Source organism: Carlito syrichta, unplaced genomic scaffold (assembly GCF_000164805.1).
Source record: "Carlito syrichta isolate Samal-C Ts95f unplaced genomic scaffold, Tarsius_syrichta-2.0.1 Scaffold314865, whole genome shotgun sequence".
NCBI lineage: Eukaryota > Metazoa > Chordata > Mammalia > Primates > Tarsiidae > Carlito > Carlito syrichta.
The window spans coordinates 415,158-435,246 of NW_007258961.1; the positions used below are offsets into that span (position 1 = coordinate 415,158).

The 20,089-nt window shown below is 37.8% G+C and overlaps 1 protein-coding gene across 2 annotated transcripts in view; it reads left to right on the forward strand.

The window, feature by feature from the left end:
• Positions 1–20,089, forward strand: part of FUT9 (fucosyltransferase 9) — a 108,217-nt gene that overhangs the window by 25,266 nt on the left and 62,862 nt on the right. Inside the window, exon 2 of one of the 2 annotated variants that reach the window (XM_021705978.1) lies at positions 8,613–8,760. The exons of the other annotated variant lie outside the window; for it this stretch is intronic. The gene's annotated coding sequence lies outside the window, so the exon portion shown is untranslated. The remainder of the gene's footprint in view (positions 1–8,612; positions 8,761–20,089) is intronic. 2 annotated transcript variants of the gene reach the window in all.

Below are 20,089 nucleotides of genomic sequence, written 5' to 3' on the forward strand. Positions count from 1 at the left end.
TATACGAGGGAGATGTTGTTCACTAAAAATTTGTGCTAGTAGAGATATTTCTTTAGTTAACTGCTTATTATTATTTTGAACAATACTGTAGCCTCAGACAATGTTCTATTCTGATTAGAAGTGAATGAGCACCAGCTATTGTACCCCAGGGTAGGGTGTTAATAAGGGAATATCAGAGTTTGCTCCTTAATGCCAATACTCAATCTATTTTAGGCCAGAGACCAGTTTGCCGGCCGATTTGATTAATCCTGATTATGATTCAACATAAAAGGAAATAATGACCATGGACACTCAGTATACTGTACAGAGATATGCACACACAGTGCAGGACTGCTGATGTTGAAAGAAAAGGTGCTAAGCCGGGCTCGGTGGCTCAGCCTGTAATCCCGCACCTTTGGGAGGCTGAGATGAGTGGATTGCCTGAGCCCGCGGGTTCGAGACCCGCCTGGGCAGGAGAGACCTCATCTCTACAATAAATCAAAAAATTAGCCAGGCGTGGTAGCGTGTGCCTGTAGCTCCGGCTTCTTGGAAGGCTGAGGCGGAAGGATCACCGGAGCCCAGCAGGTCGAGGCTGCGGTGTCCGGGAGCGGCCACTGCACTCCAGTCTGGGCGACAGAGTGAGACTGCAACTCAACAAACAAACAAACAAACAAACAAACAAAAACGAAAGGAAAGGGGCTGAGGAGGAGGAAAATGGGGACTTGCTGTTGAATGGGAATACACTTTCAGTTATAAAAGAGGGATGCATTCCAGAGATCTGTTGTACAACATTGTGCTGACAGTGGACAATATTGTATTGTGCACTTAAATTTGATAGAAGGGCAGATATACTGTGTTCTTATCATATATTTTTAAAGAAAGTAAGTAAAAGGAAAGGTTCTTTTGAAATGGGAAGGTGAAAAACAAACATTTCTTTCCAAGATCAATACTATATCTCTGTGATTTCAAGTGACTTTCTCAAGCAGCATATCTTGGTGATATATTTGAGATCTAGCATAGCCTGAATCAATTTCTCATTCCCAGAAAAACAACTTTTCTTAGGTGAAGGTAACAGGTAAAATTCCTTAACAATAGCAAAAGAAAATTGTGTAAGAGAACTGATCATTTACAAGTTGACTTTTTTCCCCAGTACTTAATGATTTTCTTTTTCTCCTGATTGCCTGAGAAATATATCGATGGGATATCATTGGGCATATTTTAGAATCACATTCATATACTCTTTTAGATCATTTAGAAATGTGTCTCAGTAATATATCACCAAAGAATAATTAGAAAGTCAATGACCTTGACTTCCTATTAGTTGAGTGAGTTGAATCATGTAATCTTTTCACTTTGAGCATGCTTTTTGATATCCGTGGAGCACCAGAAATATCTTAGTATTCAAAACTATCTAAAGAGTCTTGGAATGCTTGCTGCAAATCTTGACAGATAGAATTGAAAATTTAGATTTAATTTTATTAAAAAATGAAACTCATTAAACTTATTTATCCCAGAGTTAGATATAGATAGCAGTTAGATATTCCTCGTGGTCATGAAATAATTGTATGTTTATTATATTTTATGTAGTATTTTAATTATAATAAACATATCAATGTATCTAAAATTTGTAATCCTTCTGAATACTAAATATCCCCTAAGTGATCTGCAGATGCTGAAAGACTAGTATGCTCAGGAATATCTTCTTTACAGCACTTAAATGTTATCCCAATTTTGTTTTTTATACTCAGAAGAGAGCAAACTTTATTCCAAAGAACCACAGAGAATTATTTAAGTGTGGCAAAGTTCTGTATGTGGGAGTGTAGGGGCATTGCAGAGTTTAAACAATAGGAGAAAAGCTATGATTGTAATGTTACTCTCAAACCAAAAGCTATTCTCAAACACATTTCACAAATAACAAATTTAATATAACTTTTAATATCCCTTGTGAATATGAACTTTTCATATGACTTATGATTCAGACTTGATCTTTACAGCATACAAACTACAGCCTAAAAAAACAGTATATGAGAAAATTCAAACTTTACAACAAAGTTTATAAATCTTTGACATTTACCTTTTCTTGTCTTCTATATATAAAGTCAAAATTTAGATTCATAGTCATCTGAGATCTAGCAGCAAATATTTATCAAGAACTTATTAATTCCAGGTATATTGTGAGGTACTATAAGGCATGGAAACAATGAGACATGATTACTTTCCTCAAAAGCTTGAGGAAAAATTTTATTTCTTATATAAAAATCCCAAATTATTCCTGTCATGTATGCTTTCCTTTGAGAGGATACAGAGAGTTCCAAGTCTTCCATGGTAGTTGTGAAACAGATCATTTGTCAAGGGACATTTTTTTGCCAATCCCATTCCTTAACAAAAATCAATCCTAGAGTTTTTCTTTTTTCATTCTTCAACACCTAGTCAATATCTTTTCCATTCAAAATGCAAAGGAATTCATATATCATTCTCCAACAAAAAGAACCAGGGCTCTTTGAGGAATGCCTGATTCTAGGACTGAGACACAGAATACACAATATAAGTCCGATGGATATTATTTGCCAATATTATTTACAAAACAAAGGCATGATGGCTTATCTAAAGAAAAAAAAGGAGCCAACTGAAAGAGCTCCTAGTGGTCAATTTTGTGTAACATATAATTTGATAAGCAAAATAAATATTGTAGTATTTAATTATACTCTATGGATGCACATTTATATGAATCGATGACATATAAACAAAGGAGAAAAGGCAAACATATCGTAGAAAATAATTACCAAAGATTTATGTGGATACTTCACACTCAAGAGCAGCATAATTCTCAAGTCCTTAAATGTGTGCTGTATATAATGATCTCCTCCCAAATAGTACAGAAATGGGAGAAAAGGGGGACTTTACATTGGAGAAGCCTGAAAGACACTGCCTCAACCAGGTGTTCAAGGTTAACATCAACAGAGATAAGTCATGTTTAGCCTGCATTCTTGGTATGATGTGATGAGAATGATATTTCATCTCTTTGGTCTTCCTCCCCAAATCCCATGACTTCAGTCTAACCAGAAGAATAATAGCGAACAATACAAATAGAAGGATATTCTACAAAATAGCTAACCAGTACTCCTCAATGATCTCAAGGTCATTAAAAACAAGGGAAGTCTGAGAAACTGTTATGGCAAAGAGAAGTCTAAAAAAACATCATGCCTAAATATAATGTGGTATTCTGGATGGGATTAAGTAAAAATTAAGTAAAAATGAAGAAAATCTGAATAAAATTTGGGGTTTAGTAAATAATAATGTATCAATATTGACTCATTGTTTTTGATAAATAAATCATAGTCGTGTAAGATGTTAACAGTAGGAGAAACTGGGTCTGGAATATACAAAAACTCGCTGTAGTCTCCTTGCAACTTTCCTGTAAATCTAAAACTATTCTGAAACCAAAGTTTATTTTAAAAGTATATGCTAAATGATACCTAAAGCTGTAATCTACAGGGATCTATAGAGCATTCCACTGATGACTAAAAGAAGGAAAACTTGTCTGTTTGCTCAGAACTGCTCATCTGTTGAACTGCTGGATTGTTCTCTCAGTTCATTCCATTGATGGATTTTCTACACACTTGTCCAAATTCTTATTGTCTCTTTCAATGATAAGTTGCCGAAAGGCATAGACATAAGTTCTGAGTGAGTCAAACTCTCTTGATGAAAAAGTAGAGCAGCAATGGTTTTCCAATAAAGAAATGGGTTTTCCTGTATCTTTAGAAGAAATGAGTTTGTAGAGAAGGAAAGAGGTATTTAAAGTCTTTCAGTGAGTGAGTCAGGATAATCTTAGCAAAGGTAGAGGGCAATTTTTGCTGGGTTTTTATTTTTTTACTCTTTCTTTTATGCACTTCTATTTTTTTCTTTGTTGCATTATAAAAATAGAACTGAATGCTGACAAGGAAAAAATGATGGCTTGCAAAGAATGATATGTGAAGGTCTATTCTTGGGTAAAAAAGCTCAAGTAGAAGGAGGAATCTAAGGCCTCCTGGTGGGCGTTTGATCGTCTAGGAGAGGGGGTAGTCCGTAAATGGGTGGAATAGAAAAGAAGGATCAGATGAAACCTCCTAGCTCTAAAAATTCCCGTCCGGCTTGAGGGAGCCTGTATTGACTGCAGCCATCAAGGGTAGATGTACAGGTCTAGTGAGGTTTCTCCTTATGAAGGGTCCCAAATTGGTGTAAGGCGTGTTAGGCTCTCCAATCTGAGATCTGGAGCCCCAGTACTGAATTTAGGGTTCCTTGGCAGGTCAAGAGAACGGCTCTAATATCCATGGCCTAAAGGTGGGGGTTGGGGAGGGCCGAGGGATTGCAGGGTTTAGGAAACCCCAACGTGGGGAAATCCATTTAGCTACTCCCAGTGACGGGATTCCAATATCACCACTGGGTCTGTGGGCTCCGGTCTAAGATTGTGTCTGTGAGCCCTGGGGCCAGGGATAAGAGGTCCTCCACTAAAACTGGGGACACAGATCTAGGCACGTGGTTCTGGATGCCCCAAGAAAGAATTAATGGGATACCTCTCAAATCTATGGACTTGTATTTTGGATCCCGAGACAGAGGTTGGGGAGGGATGCCCAGGAAGGGGTAATGGAGGTTGGACACGTCTGGGGATTCGAATCTGAGATCATGGGTCTGCGAGACCCCTGGGGTGGAAACTTTGGGTCTCTCTGGGTCTGGGGGCCACCAAGGCCAGGATTAGGGCAGCAGAGGAGAACTGGCCGAGGGCTGCCCATTTCACAGGTCCGGCGGTCCAGCCGTCAGTTCCGGTTTGGGCCGCCAGCTGCTTCCGGTTTGGGCGGGGCCAGTGACCAGGCCACACCCCCCGGGTGCAACACCGTCCCGGGGCCAAGCTGCCATTCTGGAGCCGCCTTGGAGATCTGCGCCTGCGCATGCCGTCCTGACCCACAAAGGCGGGAAGCTGGCGCTGGAGGGTCTGTCTCCGCCTTGACACCATGGATGTGGGTGTTGCCCAGCTGCACCCCACAGGCTGAGGTGGAGGCGCCCGAGGATAAGAACCCCGAGACTCTGCCTGGCAAGAACTGCCTGACCCCCAAATGGTGACTTGATGGGCGATTTGGGATCAAATGGGAGCATGGGTTGTTCCCCCACCCCCGCCACCCCCCGAACTAAGGGATACATGCCTAGTCAAGGACTGCTGTTCTGTCAGCCTGGAGCCCACCTGCCCTGCTCAGCCTGTTGACTCTCGCCTATGCACTGTAAGTGCTTTGGGTACATCCTCTGATTTGTCCTCTTAACTGCATCAAAGATGCCCGGAATGTGATTCAAAGGTACAGCATAAATGATAAAGGGTATTGGGGAGACAGGATTCGGAAGCAGGTGAGCTGTAGGAGAAGGAAAGCCTCAAGGCAGAAACAGGACCTTAAAGCAAGAAAGTAGGAGGTTCCGGAAGGAATAGAGAGACGAGGGTTGGGGTCAAAAAAGAGGAAGGCAGAGAGAGCAACAAAGTCATGTACAGAAGGGAAGGGGGTAGGTATTATTTATCCCTGTTTTACAGATAAATAAACTGACTCCGAGGTTAAACCCAGGCAGCCAAGCTCACTAGCCTGTATGCATTGTATCACTATGCTTATGCATTGCGTGCTTAATATAATTTAATATGATGATGCTTAAATAACGAGATCACAACAGATCAAACTGCTGTTGCAGTGAATGCTTCCTGAGGGCTTGCTGGTGCCAGGCCAAGGCCACTGCTACTCAAGCCTTGTCTATGAGGGAGGATTTAACAAAAACGGAGATTCTGAAAGGCAAGGTCACAGAAGGTGGCAGGGGAAAAAAAAATTTGAAGCACCTTTATGTTTTTTTTCTTTTTTTTTAGCACTTCAATTTTACAAGGAAAGTGAAATTTAAAATGGTACTTTTTCATGTAAAAAAAGAGAGCAAAAACTGTTAGCACAGATGGTTAGCAGCAAGGTTGAGGATACAATTAACAGTCTGAAATGATATCATTGTATAGTCTGTCAGCAATTCAGAAGCTGGAGAGCAGCAACCAGGACTGAGTTGATTTTATTATTAAGGCATCCCTTCACTTCCTTCCTGTCTACCTCTTAGATTGCTTGTCACTATGACAGGCAGGCATTTTTAAGTGTCTACAAATGATTTTGACCAATCAGGAAGCTTGTGCTTTCTGAAGCATGTGTTATTTTATTTAAAGTAGAAGTTTCTCTTTTAGGAATACTTAAACTTAGTTTGCAGTTTTCAGGTAAAAATCTCAAACAAAAAGTGTCACAAGAGTTAGACATCAGTGAGGCAGAGGTCATCTTTTGGAAAAAAATCATCAGCCTCTTACTGATTACCTTCAATGCAGAAAATGCAAATCTCAAATTACTCTCCATGTTTAAAAAAAAAATTGACCAGCAGATAGAAATTAACATTACATAAGACTTCTGCCTTGTGAATGGCTTTCACTACTGAGAATATTCATATTCTTCTGTTACATTGTTCAAATCTCTAAATATGCCCTGTGTTATATACTTAAAATCTTGACAAAAATGCAGTTACATTTGAATAATGAAAAAGATGTGTTTAATGTCCTATATTTATCTTATAACTGGGTAATAATTTTAAAAACACTTCAATTTCTGGATAATAAAAATAAGTCTTTATAGAATATCTAATTTTTTGTTAAATTGAGATATATTGATCGTTTTTGTTCTTTTGATTAAAATAAGTGAAATTTTTGAAACTATCTCAAAGGTACATATTTGTGACAGGTTATCTATAACAATATGGAAGCTATACTTTAATGATAACTTTCTTCTGAAATGCAGCTTTTATTATTCCCTTTTATACTTTTACAATACTAATCTTAATTATAAAATCTACACAAAATATATAGGCTGTTATCTCATCTTCCCAAATATTGGAATATTACTGGTGCTAAAAGATTTTTATGAACTATTCTATTAAAAAAAGACATTTTCCATGATCAAGTAAGTTTCAAAAATGTTACCTACCATAGTCTCCTCTAAGTTTATTCTATTAGCATATGAAAGGTTCTGGAAAATCCTGCAGAAAGGATGTCTGCCAGAAATATTTTGAGAGCAGTAGGAGAAAGTCTGAAGAAGCAAGTAGCTTCCAAATTATAAAGGATCTTTTATTCCTTGCTGAAAAGTTTGAAACATTTTCAAATTCCTTTTTAGAATAACCACTTTGGTAGCAATGTGAAGGGTGAATTGAAGACCTATTTAGGAAACTTCCTCAGTTATCAAAACAAAAAAAAGTTAGCAAAAGTAGTTGTAATCATACTGGAAAGAAGTAGATAAAAATGTATTACTCAGGAATGACAGGATTTGAAGATTGGGTGAATGTTAGGAGATTATAATTCAAAAAAGAATTAAATGTATGGTTTAGGTACTTAGTGGATGTTGGAACCATTCACTAAGACCAGGCCCATAAAAGGAGGATCAGAAACAAGATAAAATGGAGAATCTATTCTCATATATGTCAAGTTTAAGGAACTCATCAAGGAAGAGACTCTCAGTGTAAATTTAGATATAAAACTATGAAATTCTTTTTCTTTTTAAAAATTTTTATTATAAAGATGTGGGGTACAATTCAGGGTTAGGTACACAAACGCTGATTATGCAGGTACTCTTGCTAACGAGGTGTACCTCTCCCACCCTTAGCAATTTCCCTCAATTGCCACTCCCACTTTTTCTTTTTTTATTTTGACGTCTCGCTCTGTGGCCCAAGCTGGAGTGCAATGGCAGGTTCATGGCTCACTGCAGCTTCGACTTCCTGGGCTCAAGTGAACCTTCCGCTTTAGCTCCCTGAGTAGCTGGGATTTTAGGCATGCACCACTACACCTGATTCATTTTTTATTTATTTTATTTTTTGGTGTAGATGAAGTCATGTTATGTTTCCCAGGCTGATATCAAACTCCTGGCTCAAGCTGTCCTCCCACCTTGGCCTCCCAAAAAGCTGAGATTACAGGTATGAGCCACCACGGCTGGGGAACCATGGATTTGTTTGTTTTTTTTTTTGAGTTGTAGTCTCACTCTGTCGCCCAGACTGGAGTGCAGTGGCTGCTTCCGGCCACTGCAGCCTCGACCTGCTGGGCTCCGGTGAAGACCTGGGCTACAGACATGTACTAGCAAATAAGTGGTAGTTAAAGTCATAGAAATGGAAAAACTCAGAAACATTAGTCAGAATGTGAAATATAAGAGAGTGCGGCAGCAATAAATGTTACATCTCTAATTAGACTTCACAGGTGGAAAGACATCAGATAGCAGGGTCATAGAAACTAAGCATAGTAGTTAATTTTAGGTATCAACTTGACTGGCTTAAGGAATACATAGAAACCTGGTGAAGTATCACTTTTGGGTGTGTCTGAGAGGATATTTCCAGAGGAGATTAGCCTGTGAGTCTAAGTGGCTTAGGTGGGGAAAATCCACGCTCATTGAGGGTGGGCATCGTCCATTCTGCTAGAGACCCAGAGAGAACAAAAACAGAGAAAAGACAAACATGTTAATCTGTCTGGTGAAACTGAGATAAACTCTTCTCCTATCCTTGAACAACATGTACAGCTCCTCGGCCTTTGGATTTTAGGATTTACAGCATTACCCCCAACTTTCCAGGTTCTCAGGTCTTTGGTGTTGGACTGAGTTACACCATTAGCTTCCCTGGTTTGAGGCCTTTGGACTTGGAGTGACCCATCCTACTGGCATCCCAGAGATTCCAACTTGAAGACAGCCTGTTGCAGGACGTCTCAGCTTCCATAATTGAGTAAGCCAATCCTCCTAATGAATCTCCACTCATGTGTCTATGTATCTATTTATCTGTACATATCTTATTGGTTCTGTCCCTCTGAAAACTCTAATATACTACGTGTGAAATTAGCCATCATGCTTAGCTTCGATGACCTTGCTCTCTAATATACTTTGTATAGTATAGACTACACTAAGAAAGAGGGAGTGACCCCTCACTGCTACAGAATAAGTCAAATAGAATAAAAATGAAACAACGTGTATTGGATTTAGTAGTGAATCAGTTGTTAGTAATCATGCCAGCACAATTTCAATAAAACAGTAAGGCAAAAGCCAGACTGATTAGGTGTGAAGTAAGGAAATGGAGATAGCAAAGACTGTACAAGCAATTATTTCTAGAAATTTCGCTAGGACAGAGAGTAGCAAGACAGTGAGTCCCAGAGACGAGGGTAGAGGATATCATTTTATTCTTTCTTTGTTTTACATTTAAGGTAGGTGAGGTCCAGTAAAGAGGAACAACTATAAAAACATTGGCAGAGGGATGGTTGGTTAATTCAGATTCTTGAAGGGGTAGAATCAGAGGGATTCATCCTTCACAATGACTAAAGGAAAAATGGTCATCAAAATACATGTAGATAACATGGTAAGCTCAAATCTGGGATATGGAGAGATTTCCCATTTGTTGGATTTTAAATTCTCTTTGAAGTAGAAGGCAAATTCTTCTGCTAAGGATGGAAAGAAGTTCAAATCATATGAACTTTAGCAGGCTGAACACAATGGCTCACATCTGTAATCCCAGCACTTTGGGAGCCTGAGGTGGGAGAAGTGCCTGAGCCCAGGAGTTGAAGACCAGCATAGGCAACATAATGAGACCTTGGCTCAACAAAAGTAGTCCCAGCTGCTCAAGACACTGAGGCAGAAGGATCGCCTGATCCCAGGAGGTGAAGAATGCCATGAGCCATAATCTTGCTACTACACTCCAGCCTGGGTGACAGAGTGAGACTTCAACTTAAATAAATAAATAAAGGCTTTAGGAAAGTTCTGATGGTTATGAAAGTGCCATTCTGAGGAATGAATGAGAGAGTGGCTAGGGAGTTGTTTTATTTCAGGCTGTGGAAAACCCAGTTGAGTTAGAAACAATTAATTTATAGACACCTCACCACTTGGGTGCATGGTTTCCTCTGTAAATGGTCAGTAGTCTAAGAAAAGCAAAAACAATTGGATTGACTTGGGTCAAGGTGTAATGAAGTTGAGGGTTTCAATGAGGTAATAAGTAAGAGAATGGAATAAAGATAGAAAGAGAATGACAAAGGAATTACAAGCTTTGAAGTTCAAGTAAATTAAATGACACGTGCAATGGAAGCAAGGTAATGAGAAAGACGACAGGGTAAGAAATTGTAAGATATTTGAGTACAGAATTCCAGAAATGGAGCTGCAGATTATGGTGTTTAGCCATGAGGATGATAATCGAAGGAGCATGCAGATGAAAGTCACTGGAGATGACAAGTTTAAGCAACAGAGAGGTCCTAATGTTGGAATTGTATGAATGCTATGGTTGTCCTTCATTAGGGCAGGATCAGGTTAAAGAGAAAAGTAGGGAGTCAGACGCCAAAGAATTTAGGGATAATTGAAACTACTAGTGCAGGAAGGTAGATAATAATGAAGAAAAAGAAATAAAATAATCCTCCTGGATAGCAAGAACATCAGATACAGGGAATGTTACCCAAGGGAAGAGTGTAAACGATAAAGGGTACTGGGGAGAAAGGATTCTGAAGCAGATGAGGCATAGGAGAATGAAAAGCCTCAGGGGAGAACCAGGAAGTTAAAGCAAGAAAGTAGAAGCTTCCAGAGGACAGAGAAGCAAGGGATTAGGTCCAAAAAGAGGAAAGCAGAGCAGCAAGGTAGTGTAGAGGAAAAGGAAAAGGACAGGATAGGTTTTCACAAAAGCTTGCATTTTGTGGAGTGAGCCAAGATCGTGGGGATAGGAAACATGATGAATTAACTTACTTCCAGTTTTTGAAGAGAACTCAAGAATTATGCTGCAAGCTGAGAATCCAGGGATTGTGGGAGATCTGGGGAATTTAATAGTGATAGACCAGTCTTTGCTAGAGCAGACTCACGGACATGCTTCTGCCTCTCCAGATTATGGCTATCACCTCTGAGATTTTCCTGGCTGTGAGTTGGTTGCTTTTCTTGACTACAGTTAATAGTCTTCCTCTCCCTGTCTGCTGGATACACATATCCCAATTCTAATCTTTTTTTTAAAATCTCCCAGCTGATACTTAGATTTCATTAATCCTAATCTTATACCTTCTCCATTTTAGTTAGTCCTCTGTAGGGATTATTTAGTCCAAGCACACTTATACAATACATATGTATTTGTGAAAGGATATTATAATTGCAATAACGGGTAAGACCAACAGCTTACACACTGGGATAAATTGCTCATTAATTTATATAAGGAAACTGTAAAATCCTTTTAAACCTAGTAATTTTGGAGATGGAACAGGATGGGGGAGATAGCAAAGAAAATCAATTCCATTAAAATTTTCTAGTCCTAAAACAAGTTTCTAGGCTCTTAAATCCATCAGTACAGCTTCTCAGATTAACAAGTGATACTAAAGACAAGATTAATCTCAAATCTTGAGAAGTGCTCAAATTATTTTCCTTTTGGATAACAACAGAAAAAAGATAAAGCATGATCCAGTTATGAATAAGGGCACCTGCCAGCTGAGGACTGGGCAATGTCAATGTCTGATCGAAAGTCGTAACCGGGGGCGACCTCTTCGGGTCTCCTCCCACTGTGAGAGCTTCTCTATCCTCTCAATAAATCCGACTTTCTCACAGAAATTAGTAATTGGAGAGACAAAGCTGACTGCATCTTGCCAAAAGTAAACAAAAAGCCACATACCAAAATATCTATAAAAAGAAGAAAACAATCAGAATCGGGGCAGATTTGGATTAAGAACTATTCAAAGGTTTGTCATTAATGAACATAGCACAACTAAATGAATCTGATCCTAGATCAGAGGCTGTTTGTTTTTTCACTCTCTTTTGTGTCTCACCCCACCTGAGTAATTCATTTTCTCTGTATCTGGTTCTCTTATGGGGTCAATATTGCAGGTTAATAATAAATTTTTACAGAAAGAAATAGCCAGTGAGAAGCATGATTAATTTGTTTCTGTATCTTCAAAAATCTCATTAAAATACACATACTTTGTGTAGGGAGTAGTATTTACATATTAGCACTTTCTAACACTGTACATTACACATTGTGCTAATTAATGTGGGCTTTTCTTTCTTCCAAGAAAGAGCATAGCTATAGGGAAGAATATATACGATTATCAAGATTTCATCATAATGACACAATTAAAATCATAGAAACATATAATTTTAAAAAGCATTTTACATAGATTTTCATGTAATCTTCATAAAAAGCCCGTGATTTTGGCAACACAGATGTTTTCTCTGCATTTCAGCAAAAAAAGAGAAATAGACACTTAGTGAAGTTTAGAGTTGCTATGGTCTGAATGTTTGTTCCCTCACTCCCCTTATGTCTGTTGAAAACCTAGTCACCAATGTGATGGTATCAGCTGACAGGTAATTAGATCAGGAGAGCAGAACCCTGATTCATGTGACTGGGTCCCTCATAAAAGAGGCTCTAAGAGCTTCCTTGCCCCATTTTGGCATGTGAGGACACCGTAAGAATATGGCCCTCATATGATACCTAACTTGCAGCCTAAGTGGACTAAGACAAATGTCTTTCCCTAAATGGTATATAACTAACTCATCAATGTCATGGCTAGAAATGAAGCCAAGACCGTTTTAACTCCAAAGTATGTGTTATTTATTATATGAGGGGGAAACCAAAACCAAAACAGAACAAAAAACCCAGAATTATTGTTTGAGGGGTAGGGCCCTTGTATTTTAATAGTACAAACTTCCCCCACTAGGTAAGTGCTCTAGGAACCCATCAACATCAGTGTATCATCAACTAGTGTCGTGAGAGGCTGAGTTCAGCTTCAGTGAAATTTTTTTTGGAGATTCTTTCAACGTGCTTGCCCATTTCATGATGGATAATTTACAAGCATACCTGCCCACACCACGCTAAGTGTTTAACTGTTTTGACCAAAAATGGCATGGCCCTCCCTACTCACTGGATCTCACCTGGAGCAACTTTTCTGTTTCCCTGGATGAAAAACGTCCTCAAAAGGAAACGTTTTGCTGATGCGAAAGAGATGAAACAAAAAATGGCAGAAGCACTAAAAGGTGTCAAAATTGACAAATTCAAAAACTCTTTTGAGCAGTGGGAAAAAGCTTCTTGATCAGCGTATTGCATCAAACAGAGAGTACTTTGAAGATGAATGAAGTTTAAACGTGTAAGAATAAATACACTTTTTCTTATAAATAAATTATTGGTGTTTTGGGGTCCCTTCTTGCACCTCCTCCAGACCAAATTCTCTGTATTCTTTGTGGTGGCATGACCTCAGACAAGTTGCTTAACCTCTCTATACCTTAGTTCTCTGTCTGGAAAAATGCGAATTTACCTTGTGAGTTTTATTACAAAGATGAAATAACATAATGACTGTAACTGCTCAGCAGTGCCGAGAAGCACAGAAGCCCTTATAAATGCTGGATTATGTTGCCATTTCTTCTGTATAATAGAAGAAAACATTTGGAAAAGTTGGGAATTTCTTCACAGGCATTTATTTCATAAGCATTCATTGAGTACATTTGATATGCCATGTACTGTGCTAAGTACTAGAAAAACAAGAGTAAAAACATATAGCTCCTTGCCTCAGTTTCTGGTCCAAGGAAGGCAAGTACTCATGCAAACTAATACTTGCCAAATGCATTTCAATGATTAAGACAGAAGCAGTGGAGACGATGTGGTATAGGCATCAAGTACAGTGATTAGGAAAGATTTGGAAGTTTAAAAAATGTTTCCTAGAATGTGGCATTCCAGATAGGGAAGACGATTAGCAGAGGCCATGAAACAGGAATCATCTTAGTGTGCTTGTAAAACCCTCAGCCTTTCAGTATGGCTAGAAAGTAAGGATGATACAGGCCCAATAAGATAGAAATTAATAGTCAAGCTTTCAAATGGTGATTTCATTTCTAATTCCATTATTTTTTCTGCATTTATTAATTGATGTTCTACTATAAAAAGATATCGTCGTTCTTTAAAAAAAAGACAAAGATATAATTTCTTAAATCAGATAAGTCATATGGTTCCTTCCTTCCTCCCTCCCTTCCATTCCCTTCCTGTTTTTCTTCCTTCCATGCCTTCATTCTCTCTCCCCCCTCTTTTAATTCTCTCCTTTCCTCCCTTCTTCTTTTTTCCTTCTTTTTCCTTGCTTTCAATATACCCTTTTTCCATGTCAAAACCTCCTCAACCCTCAGGCAGGTCATATCATCAGTATATGTGGCTAGCTATTGTATTACCAGGGTACAACAAGATTATTTTAAAATATAAATATATGAAATTTGTGAGTGAATTGAAACTTTAGATAAGTTGGCTGAGTCATGTGTCTTTTCCCATAAAAAAGATAAGTGGGAATGTACTACCCTCTAAGAAGCTAGGAAGGGGCTATGTGACAGAGGATAGAGAAAGAATGCCATTTACATAATGTAAGCAGATTCCCCTTTTCTGCTCATTCTACCCATCTGCTTTGTTTTTTTTTTTTGCCATTTGGAGATAGATAGCTCTGTCGTGTACCTATCTCAGAAAGCATTGACTCAACAAGCAAAAGGGTGGGTCTTTCCAGATAAATATTGAATGAGTCTGGGTGCAGCCCTATAATCCCAGCACTTTGAGAGGCCAAGGCAGGAGGATTGCTTGAGGCCAAGAATTCAAGACCCCATCTCTATTAAAAAACAAAACAGTGAACTATACTACTTAATCTCTGGGTTCTTCATCTCAAAACTGGGTCTCCTGTTTACCCCTCTGTCTTTCAGTACTCTCACTTGGATATGTTTTCTCAACATGCACACACACGTACACAGATACGTGTAGTGAGAAAATGTTTATTACATCTCTCACTCCTGCTTTTGTGGGAAGTTAGTTTCTAAATCCTCTTTCTTCCTTAGTGATTTTTTTTTCTAATTAGTTGAACGAAAGATGGTATTTGTTTGCAGCTTCCAGTGTTGTCCATAAAGAACACCAGTTATTCATTTAAGGAAATTACTTGATCAATGTTATGCAGGGCTATTATATCTTTTTTCTGCTGATAGGAGAAAAGAGTGATATGCCAGATTGAAACAACTGGAAAAACAGATTGCTGAATTAGAAGTGATGATATAATTAGATGCACCGTCCAATAATTGGCTAGAATTGGAAGCATTTAAATCTGTACGTAATCAAATATTGCCTGGAAATGCTACAGCATCCTTATTTTATGCTAAATAGATTTTTATGGAAGGGCAATAAAGGAGGAAATCTGCTTGCTAATTTGATTAAAAACACAATGGATTTCTGTTATTTCAGCTATTATGACTCCAAACAGGAGAAGGCTGATTAGAAAAGAAAAGAGAAATTAATTTCATATTTAAGATCTATTATCAAACATTGCATATTTTAAGTGGAATTATTCATAACAATTAAAGATGCATTTTCATAGTACTCTCAGAAAAGAATAGCTATATTCCTAGTTCCTCTTTAAAATGAAAAAAACTGGATTGACTGAGCCCGCGGGTTCCAGACCCACCAGGGCAACTTGGTGAGACTTCATCTCTACAATAAATCAAAAAATTAGCTGGGCGTGGTAGCGCGTGCCTGTAGTTCCAGCTGCTTGGAAAGGCTGAGGTGGAAGGATCGCCAGAGCCCAGCAGGTCGAGGCTGCAGTGGCCGGGAGCGGCCACTGCACTCCAGTCTGGGTGACAGAGTGAGACTCCAACTCCAAAAAAAAATAAAATAAAATGGAAAAAACCTAAAGAAAAAGTAACACTGCATCATCAGTATTTAGGGGAAAAAGAAAGTATTTTATTAACCACATAAACCCATTTTACAGAAAATAAAACACCTTGAAAGAATTCCACTTGGTGAAAGTCATCTTAAGATACAGATATGTCTTGGGCTTTCTTATTTATTCGTCCATTAAACAGGCATTCACTGAGCACCTACTGTGTGGCAGGTGATGTGTTAGGCACGGGTGATATAGCAGAGAATGGAGGAGACAAAATTTCCTACCATCAAGAATCCTACATTCTGTCTGAAAATGGACAGTGTAAAAGACAGTACACTGCGTAGTATGTTGCATAGTACTGAATGCTAGGGAAGATAAATATAAAGAAAAATATGAAGTGTGGGGGTGTTTTTAGGTGGTCAAAGAAGACCTTGTTGAGGTCACTTTTGAGCGAAGGAAAGGAGCTGATCTGAAGAAAGCCTGTAAGCAGACGTGCAAAAGCTCTGAGCCAGGCATGTGCCTGATTTTGTGGGCGACAGTAAGAAATGGTGTGATAGAGCACATCTGATTGGGGAACGGAAGTTGCGGGTTGGAGGTCACAGTAAGGATTTTAATTTCTAATCAAAGTAAAATGAGAAGGCATGGCTGGATTTGAACAGAAGAGAAATTATCTGCCTTATTTTATTAGATATGAGCTTCTCAGCCACAGGGGCTGCTGTGGACCATGCATCTTTGTACAATTCCCTGAGTGATATTCTTTTTCTTTACTGGGTTGGAGATGACTCAAGAACCTTTTTATCTACTTTATTATTTAGTATGCTGTCAACACTGGGAAGTGTTTATTAGTGATGCCGGCTACCTTTTACACACAAAACTTAAATGTGGCTCTAATTTAAACATAAAAATGACAAATTTGCAAACATGAGGATAATAAGTACTTGTATGATCGAGAGAAAAGATTGTGCTTATATTTTTATGGTCCAGGTTAAATGCCTGTACTTCCTAAGAATTGGCTAATTTGATGACAGCTTTAAAAACTCTTTCAATGCATCACTCATATGGTAAATATTTTTTGCTGTTCCTCCTTTGGAACTATGTTTAAAAAGAAATAGATTCATTCTGGAGTGCCATTTTGTCATAGAAAGAAGCCAAAGGGATATTGCTAAATTCCTATTTTTAAGTGCCTTCTCATTATTTTCTACATTACCATAAAACAGTATTACTACTTGCTGAAAATTTTGTTTTATTGTAAAATGAATTTTAAGTTTATTTCAAAGGATACATTCAGGAGCCAGCTAAATATGCTCATGGGTCTGTTCCAGCCAAGGTTTTATTGCTGCTAATTGACAAGCCCAATTGTACAACACTAAATTTGGAACTGAAAATTCCCTGTCTTTAGATAGCCGTAATTTAATCAAGCTTGCTTTAACTCCCTTATTATTTCATAATGAAATACATGTATAAAATATCTTACAAGCAAATGCTTCTCTTCTAGGAATTAAATAGAGAGCAAAGAATTCACAGGCCAAAGAGTAACAATCAGTGCAAACACAATTACCTTTTCATATACAAGCTAAAGCAATTCTCCCCCTTTTATTTAATACAGTATCAGAGTAGCACAATCTTTTCTCTCGACTCATACAAGTACTTATTATCCTCACGTTTGTACTAAAGAGAAAGAAAAAAGATGAGCAACCGTGGAATATAAAAATATTGAAGCCATTGATGTGTTTTCTGAGAAAAACTAAATTTTGGGAAGCTTATAACTGTAGATTTTAAACCTAAAGAGAGAGGTAAACCTACATATATCTAGAAGCAATGTGAACATTTGCCACTAATAGTATCCAGAGTGAAGATTTCTTAACTCTTCATCCTTCCTGTGCTAATTGAATGATGAAGATCCCAGGAGGCTTGTCAAACAATCATTTTATACAAAGTGCTAAAGCATCACTTGATGAAGGCTAGCCATGGTGGATTCAGACTTGCATAACTAATCCGCAGGAGTTCTTTGAAGATATCACAGCCAGGCTAGATAAAAGATGCTCAGTGACTGAGATATAGTTAATATTTTAGAAAAAAAATACATTTGATATGGTTCCACATCAGAGATAAAGGTAAAAGAACCACTGAACATGGGATAAAGAGTACCGAAGGGAAAATTAGTTTTAGAGACACGAAGGGAAAATTAGTTTTAGAGACACTATGAAGAGAAGACTTTAAAAGAAACATTTATGTTGGGGGGAAAAAAGTTGTAGCAGGGCAGCCCACATGCAATTAATTGAAGTCCAGTCCTTCAATACAAACTCTTTTTAACACACCAAATATCTCACAAAGTCGATGATAACTAAAATTATTTCTAATTGCTTAGTGCAGTAGACTTATAATGAAGCTAGGACTAAAAATCTAGATTCTAGTTATTGTAAATGGTTAAATGACTTTGCGCAATTAACCAATCAGGGCCTTGGATTCTAATCTAGAAATAGAAAACCAAGTCTAGATAGATAATCAAAGACATATCTCCAAAATTATTTGATTCTAAGAGCTCTCGTTCTGAGAAATTTGGAGGATAGAAGCCAGTCAACATCCACCATCAAAAATCAAACAATCAAGACATATATAAATAATCAAAGTATCTTCATTAAAGTACACAATTAAAATGAGTGAGCTCGGTAGTGCAACAGACTCAGACTGCTGACTTTTTCAAATTTATAGTTTTGCTTTCAGTAAAAAATTGCATGATACAATAAGTCTGAGCTGTGGAAATGTCTTCTGAAGGCTCTTTATTCCTGCGTTCTTGATATTTTCATTGACACTATTCAGTATTCCAAAACCTGGAGAGACCTTGGAGAAGCTCCAGTTGTAACAATTTTGTATTGCCTGAGATTTATATTATTCCAAGTAGCATATTTTGTAATAGGATTGAAAAGACATTAAAATAAGAAAAGTGTCAATAACTACTCCTATAGTAGTATAAATAGATGAAAACATAACAGAATATTTTGTCTTTATTTTGAGTCTGTAGATGCACACAAGTACCAGCAAAATGTTCTCTAACTGCTTTTGTGTGACTGTGGCTTAAATCTTGGCTGTTAGATTTTGAACTACTTGAAAGAATAGACTGCTTTCATTATGTAATTCCCTAACATCATGTTACAAAGTCAGTACTCCATGCAGTTTTGTTAAATTAAATTTAATTCTTCTATCACCAGAGTGCCTCTGCTTTAATGAGGAACATGATTATTAATTTAGATGACATGTAACCAAGTTTAAGACAGACAGAAAAAATGTCTTTATTAGAAACCACAATGGAACATTTTGGGGATAAAATGAAAATATTGACTTAAAATTAATTCCTCCATGTGTTTTAACCCAAAATGGGTAAATATTTTTAATACCTGAAACCATATTTTCTCAGTATATTCCTTCTGTAAAAGTACTTTCATTTCATTATGTCACAGAAATTTCATTGCATCAGATCAGGTGTATGTTACGAGCATCAAGCAAGACTCAATTATTGATAGTTGTCCCCAGAGCTGGGAATAAACCACAATGAAAAATGGAAATTGGTAGAAAAAAATACAACCACAATTTCCATCAAGAGCAAGTAATTTTTTGCCTGAATTTTTTATTTTTAACTATTATGGATATATAATAGCTGTACATATTTATGTACATGTGATATATTCATACAAGCATATGATGTATAATGATCAAATCAAGGTATTTGGGGTATCCATCGCTTTAAGCATTTATCATTTCTTTGCGTTAGGAACATTCTAAATTCATCTTTATAGTTCTTTTGAAATAGATGATAAATTACTGTTAACTATAGTTGCTGTATTGTGCAAACACTAAATTTTTCTCCTACTATCTCGTTATATTTTGTACCCATTAGCCATCCCATCTTCCTCCCTTCCATCCTCACCCCACTACCTTCCCCACCCTCTGGTAACCATCATTCTACTCCCTATGAATTTTTTGTAATTATTTCTAAAGCAGAAGGTAAACTCAGCTCACCTGGGCCTTGGTTCCCTTAGGCAAGGTAAGACATATCCAAGAATAACTACAATATAAAAAAGAGAAAATGATGCACATTGGAGAAAATTTGACATGAGAATTCATGAAAAGGTTGGGGTAACGCCAGCTGAAGCAATCAGGAATTAGGGAAATCATTGTAAACAAAGTGACATTTCTGATAGGCCTGGATTTTAAAATGTAGACATGAGCAGGGAAGATATGATGAATCCAGCATGCCAAGGAAAGAGAACAATCTGTGATAAAAGCAAGGGGTGAGGAATGTGTGAGGCACCAACCAAAAAAGAGGACTTTATCTTACCCAGGCGTCCGGTGTGTGAAAGAGAACAGTGGGCCTGGGTCTGTAGACAGCACAGAGCTGTGGAAGCCTTATGTGGACTTTAATCACCAGGCTTGGAGCAGGCATAG